Source organism: Panulirus ornatus, chromosome 8 (assembly GCF_036320965.1).
Source record: "Panulirus ornatus isolate Po-2019 chromosome 8, ASM3632096v1, whole genome shotgun sequence".
NCBI classification, from domain to species: domain Eukaryota; kingdom Metazoa; phylum Arthropoda; class Malacostraca; order Decapoda; family Palinuridae; genus Panulirus; species Panulirus ornatus.
Genome location: NC_092231.1, coordinates 26,342,394 through 26,348,393, shown reverse-complemented (window position 1 = coordinate 26,348,393; position 6,000 = coordinate 26,342,394). Strand labels below are relative to the sequence as shown.

Genomic DNA, 6,000 nt, shown 5'->3' with positions numbered 1-6,000 from the left:
TGCACAGCCAGTGGTCATCACCAAGGTCGTCATGCACAGCCAGTGGTCATCACCAAGGTCGTCATGCACAGCCAGTGGTCATCATCAAGGTCGTCATGCACAGCCAGTGGTCATCACCAAGGTCGTCATGCACAGCCAGTGGTCATCATCATGAAGAGGAAGAAGCGTATATTCCCCTCAGTTTTCCCCTGTCATATATATATATATATATATATATATATATATATATATATATATATATATATATATATATTTCCCTGCGGTTCTCGCTATCTCGTTCTCGCGAATATTTCCGCGCTGTAAATTTGGAACACGGGAGTGGAAAAAAAAAAATAAAAAATTATTTTTGTGATATTTCAGTTTCACATGACGCCCGGCCATCAAGCCCTCAACATTTCATGATGATCAAATAACAGGCCTTGAAATTTATTCAGCGGACGAGCCCACAGCCCGAACGGACGGACAGACGCGCGGAACGGCACGGGACGGAACGGCACGGTCGGAACGGAAAAAAAAAAAAGAAAAACTGAATCCGTGTGATAGGCAGACCCCAAAACATATGTTGAATAATATATTCAAAGTCCAAAACTATCTTGAACAAAAACAGAACCACATCTAGTCTGAGGCAAGACTGACGGGTCTAAACTAGTTTGAGGACGGATACACAGACCTAAACTAGTTTGAGGACGGATACACTGACCTAAACTAGTTTGAGGACGGATACAAGGAGCTAAACTAGTTTGAGGACGGATACACTGACCTAAACTAGTCTGAGGCGGGAGAGAGAGATAAAGAGACAGATCAAGAGGTAACCTGAGGCTATATACAGAAAAAAAATATATATATTACTTAAGGCAGGACAGAGCTAATTTAAGGTCAGAAAACCAGAAAAAAGTTTGGGGTCGAAGACAAAAAAAAGGGGGGAGAAAAACCCGGAAGACCGTAAACAAAAAAAAAAAAAACATGTATGGGGTAAGTACACAAGTCTAGTTTAATGCTAGGTACTGCAACACTGACAAAACCTAGTTTACTGCCAGGTACCCTAACAAAAACTAGTTCGTGGCTGGGCTACAAAGACTGGTTTAGGGCTAGGTATGCAAACAAGAACTACTTCACATGCAGATACACTTACAAAAACTAGTTCACATGCAGATACACTTACAAAAACTAGTTCATGCCAAGTACACAGATGAAAACTTAAAAACTAGTTCACAGCCAAATGAATAAAAACTACCCTGGAGACACACACACACACACACACACACACACACACACACACACACACACAAACACACACACACACACACAAGGGAAAAAATATAAATAACTGTTGTGGGTAGACAGACTCTTCTTATACAAGTTATCTATCACACTTGAGGAGGGAATAGACACAGGTCAGGGGAAACGCTTCACAAGGCAAGGGAAAAATGCAGCCACAGGTGGAGGAAAAAGTTTTTTGAAACTTAAGATGAAAAACTGCGAATATTAAAGCCACAAATGTTAGAATAAGAGGAGATAAGAAGAAGAAGAAGAAGAAGAAGAAGAAGAAGAAGAAGAAGAAGAAGAAAACTAGTTTCAACACACACACACACACACACAAATCATATATATATATATATATATATGGCTAGGGAAGAAAACTAGTCAACTACTGAATAAGAAATCAAACGCAGATTAATCCAGTGAGGACGAAGCTTCGACCTACGACCACCAGGGTATGTACAAAAAGGACGACCCCCCGGGGTATGACGACCTGACACTGAACTGACCTTTAGAGATAAGGTCAAAGGTCGAGCTATGAAACCCAAGGGTCGTCCTCTCGAGCTCATGGGTCGTCCTGTCGAGCTCAAGGGTCGTCCCGTTGCACTCAAGGGTCATCCCATCGCGCTCAAGGGTTGTCCTGACGTGGTCAGGGGTCGTACCGTCGTGCTCAAGGGTCGTACCGTCGTGCTCAAGGGTCGTAGCGTCGTGCTCAAGGGGTCGTAGCGTCGTGCTCAAGGTGTCGTCCCGTCGTGTTCAAGGGTCGTCCCGTCGTGCTCAAGGGTCGTCCCGTCGTGCTCAAGGGGTCGTCCCGTCGTGCTCAAGGGGCGTACCATCGTGCTCAAGGGGTCGTACCGTCGTGCTCAAGGGGTCGTAGCGTCGTGCTCAAGGGTCGTACCATCGTGCTCAAGGGATCGTACTGTCGTGCTCAAGGGGTCGTACAGTCGTGCTCAAGGGTCGTATCGTTGTGATCAATGGCCGTACCGTCGTGCTCAAGGGGTCGTACCGTCGTGCTCAGGGGGTCGTGATCTGAGCATTGCCTGCACAGCGTCCGTCTGGTGTCACTACGGTGGTGTCCGCCTCGAACCCTCATGGTCCTTTAGGATGTATGGCGCGGCCTGAGAACCGACCCTCCATCACATTCTTCTATAGTGGTATAGATGGTTATTGCCCCCTGGGTCACGAGGGGAGGAGGGTGAGGGGAGACGGGTCTTCTGGCGCCCCAGATGTGCAGTGCCCGCGTTCGAAACCTCTCTGCCGCTTCCCGTCCTTCTGCTATTCCCTCTTGCCTTAAGTTTATCGCCCCCGACGGAATTCAGGAAAAGAAGGTATTTTCATTGATCCCTCCCCCGTCCCCCATTTTCTGTCTGATTTACTCCTTTTTGAGCTCCATTTTCTGTCTGATTTACTCCTTTCTGAACTCGGCGGTACGACCCTTTAAGACAACGATACGACCCTTGAGCACGACGCCACGACCCCTTGAGCACGACGGAACGACCCTTGAGAACGATAATATGACCAGTAAGCATAACGGTACGACCCTTGTGCTCGACGGTTTGGTCCTTGTACTCGGTGGTACGACCCTTGTACTCGGTGGTACGACCCTTGTACTCGATGGTAAGACCCTTGTACTCGACGGTACGACCCTTGTACTCGACGGTACGACCCTTGTACTCGTCGGTACGACCCTTGTACTCGACGGCACGACCCTTGTACTCGATGGTACGACCCTTGTACGACCTTTGGGCACGATGGCTAGATCTCTGACCAGACACTGTTGACCGTTGGGTTAAGCGGGAACCACTTCCTGGTAGGCCTCAGAATGGACATACCAACGCATACCATGAGTATGGTATACCACATCAACCCATGATGGTATGGTATACACCGCGACGAACATGCAGAGCCGTATTCGCCAGCTGCCACACCTGTACCGATATCTAATACAGCTGTATGACACATGAAATACAATACCAGCTGAACGACCAGCCAGACCGATGTATAATAAGCGTAGAAAACCTGGGTATGGCTCGTCCAACTACGATGTAGTGTTGACCAGCATCGTCTCACTCAGGTAATGGACCTCGGGACAGATGTCTCTAACAGGTGTTGGTCGGGTCAGGCGTAAAGGCGGCGTGAGCAGGTGTGATGGAGCCGGTGTAATCAATAAGCCAACCCGCAGGTGACATCAATCTTTCAGTGATGACATTTCGGCCGTTTTGAAAAATGGGGTCTAATGTGGGGAGGAGTGAAACCATGGTCTGGTGCCGTGTATAATGTATGACGGGATTAACGCACACACACACACACACACACACACACACACACACACACACAGAGGCCTGGTGAAGCAGAGGATGACAGACGTAAGTCACTCACTACTTCAAGCTGGAGGAAGACCTATTCCAGATCAGGAGGAAAAGGCGTAGAAGAAATGCAGATCAAAACACACCCCTGGAGGCTACAAACATGCCCGACGCAGGGTTATGACATAAAGGAAACGATGAGAATTGGTGGACATCATTAAGAGGTCGACCAGTACTGGTGAGGTGTGAAGAACAGCACATCAGCCAGGAGGTGGGTGATCACGGACGCTCGGAAACTGGAAAGACACAAGGGGGGTAGAGTCTCCATCAGGGGTGATAGACAAAGGGTTATGAGAGAGAGAGAGAGAGAGAGAGAGAGAGAGAGAGAGAGAGAGAGAGAGAGAGAGAGAGAGAGAGAGAGAGAGAGAGAGAGAGAGAGGATAGTGCAAAGGATAAAAAAAAAAATGTCATAAGAAGCAAGTGGACGGATCGGCCCCGCCGGTGAAAGAGTGAGTACTTGACACTGTGCCACACAGATGGCTGGTACAGAGGCTGGATTTTCCGACATGGAAATAAAGGGACGACTACTTACTTCCACGGATGGATTATCTTGGTGGAAGGGAAGACATAATTCATGTAAAGAGAAGCTTTCTCGAATTGGGTCCAGGTCACCAGAAAGGGTCGGTTCAGGAACCACCGCTTTTCATGAGCTTATGCAAATGCCATGCCAAAGGTACGATCTCCCATCTGAATATATTTGCGGATGATGCCGAAGTCATGAGGAAAGTGAGGGCGAAGTGGACAGCATCACTCTACAATGGAACCCTCACAAACTCCAAGTTTGTTAACCTCAAGTAATGAGGATGGGGCGGCGGGAAAAGAGGCCTCAATATTAATATCATCTTGAGAGAAAATATCATGTAGGAAACTGTGTGTGTGACGGAGACGTCTGATTAGACACCCTCCCCCACCCTCACGTCAAGAGTTCCGAATAAAGAGACCAGTGTGGGAGACGGTGTCTGCTGGCGAATATGAGAGAATCATCCTAGTTATGGATGAAGAGGTATTGAGCAAGCTTTATCACAGTCTACTACAGACCATTACGCTTAAAAGATCACAAAACGTGACTGGGAGAGTCCGAATTAACACAGCTGAATTACAGTAGAAGTTTAAAGGCCTTAAATCTGACTACTTTGGAAGAGAGACGTGTAAGGAGTGACTGATCATAATCTTTAAGCTTTTACATCAACCTGGTGCAGACAGTGAACAGTTTTTCGAAAGACGCAAATGTAGAAGACCAGAGGACATAAAATAAAGCAAGAGACTTGTTAAAAATGACAGAAAAAAATATCTTTACCGAATAAACACAAGTGCGCGCGCGCGCGCACAAACACACACACACACACGCGCGCGCGCGCGCGCATGGGCAAATACATACACACAAACAAAATCATTTGTTGCTCAAGCCATGGTGTGAGGCATCGCAGGTGTGGGGTTCCCTCCTGTGTTACATTAGTATTAGAATGAGCTCAAAGGGCTCTTATCTACCCCCACAGCCTGACTATCTCATACAATCACCAGTGACATAAATTTCTTTCCACTGCAGCTCTCATGTCTACCCACCCTACCCTACCAGGCTAACGAGGCACATTCGACGATCCTACCCATGTCATGGCTGCAGGTGTCTCATCTCTTTCCTGATGACAGTTGAGCCGGAGGGAGAGGTGGTTGGGGAAGTATTTTTCAGTTTGCTATCTCTTTCTACCACAATTTTCAGGTCAATATAAAAGACAACTTCGTTATGAACCATCAGGTTCCTGTTGTCTGTATTTCCCATGAACTCGGATGAAGCCATGAAGACGACCAACCAAACAACCATGATGTTTCGTATCACCGCCTGAGGGAGGAAGACCTTGGACCCCAGTGTTAATACTCTACGCTAACTACGACAGCATCTTTATTATTCACAAGGACTCGTTTACATATGCCTACCGTGAATATAAGCCTCTGCCATACCTATTGTACTAGAGGAGCTGGTGCTCTGGACCTGGACTCCACCGTACTGTCTATATTTCTTTTCTTAAGACGCCAAGGTTTAGAGGCTGGGAGAGAAGCCCTGAGCGAGGCCGGGCTTTCAATGACAAAAGGGCAAAAATAAGAGAAAAACGGAAAGAGAACAATCTCGGTGTATCTGGGGTAATGGAAGCTCAAAAGAGTACAAAAGAGTCTAAGTTCTCTTATTTCCAGATGCTTTCTAATGGGTGTAGAGTTTTCAGTCGTTCTCATTACTGCAAGTGTTCTACTGAACAATACGAGTACATGGGTGTACATGGGTGCACATGGGTAATCTTGGAAACATAAGACCAGATGGCTCTCTGCTAGAGGTCACATTTACTATCTTAAATGTGTGATCTAATGTAGATGGAAACATCTC

The 6,000-nt window shown here is 46.9% G+C and overlaps 1 protein-coding gene across 16 annotated transcripts in view; it reads right to left on the bottom strand.

Annotated features, from left to right (window-relative positions):
- LOC139749872 (CUGBP Elav-like family member 4) overlaps window positions 1–6,000 on the bottom strand; it is a 1,199,110-nt gene that overhangs the window by 559,702 nt on the left and 633,408 nt on the right. The gene's annotated exons all lie outside the window — the stretch shown is intronic.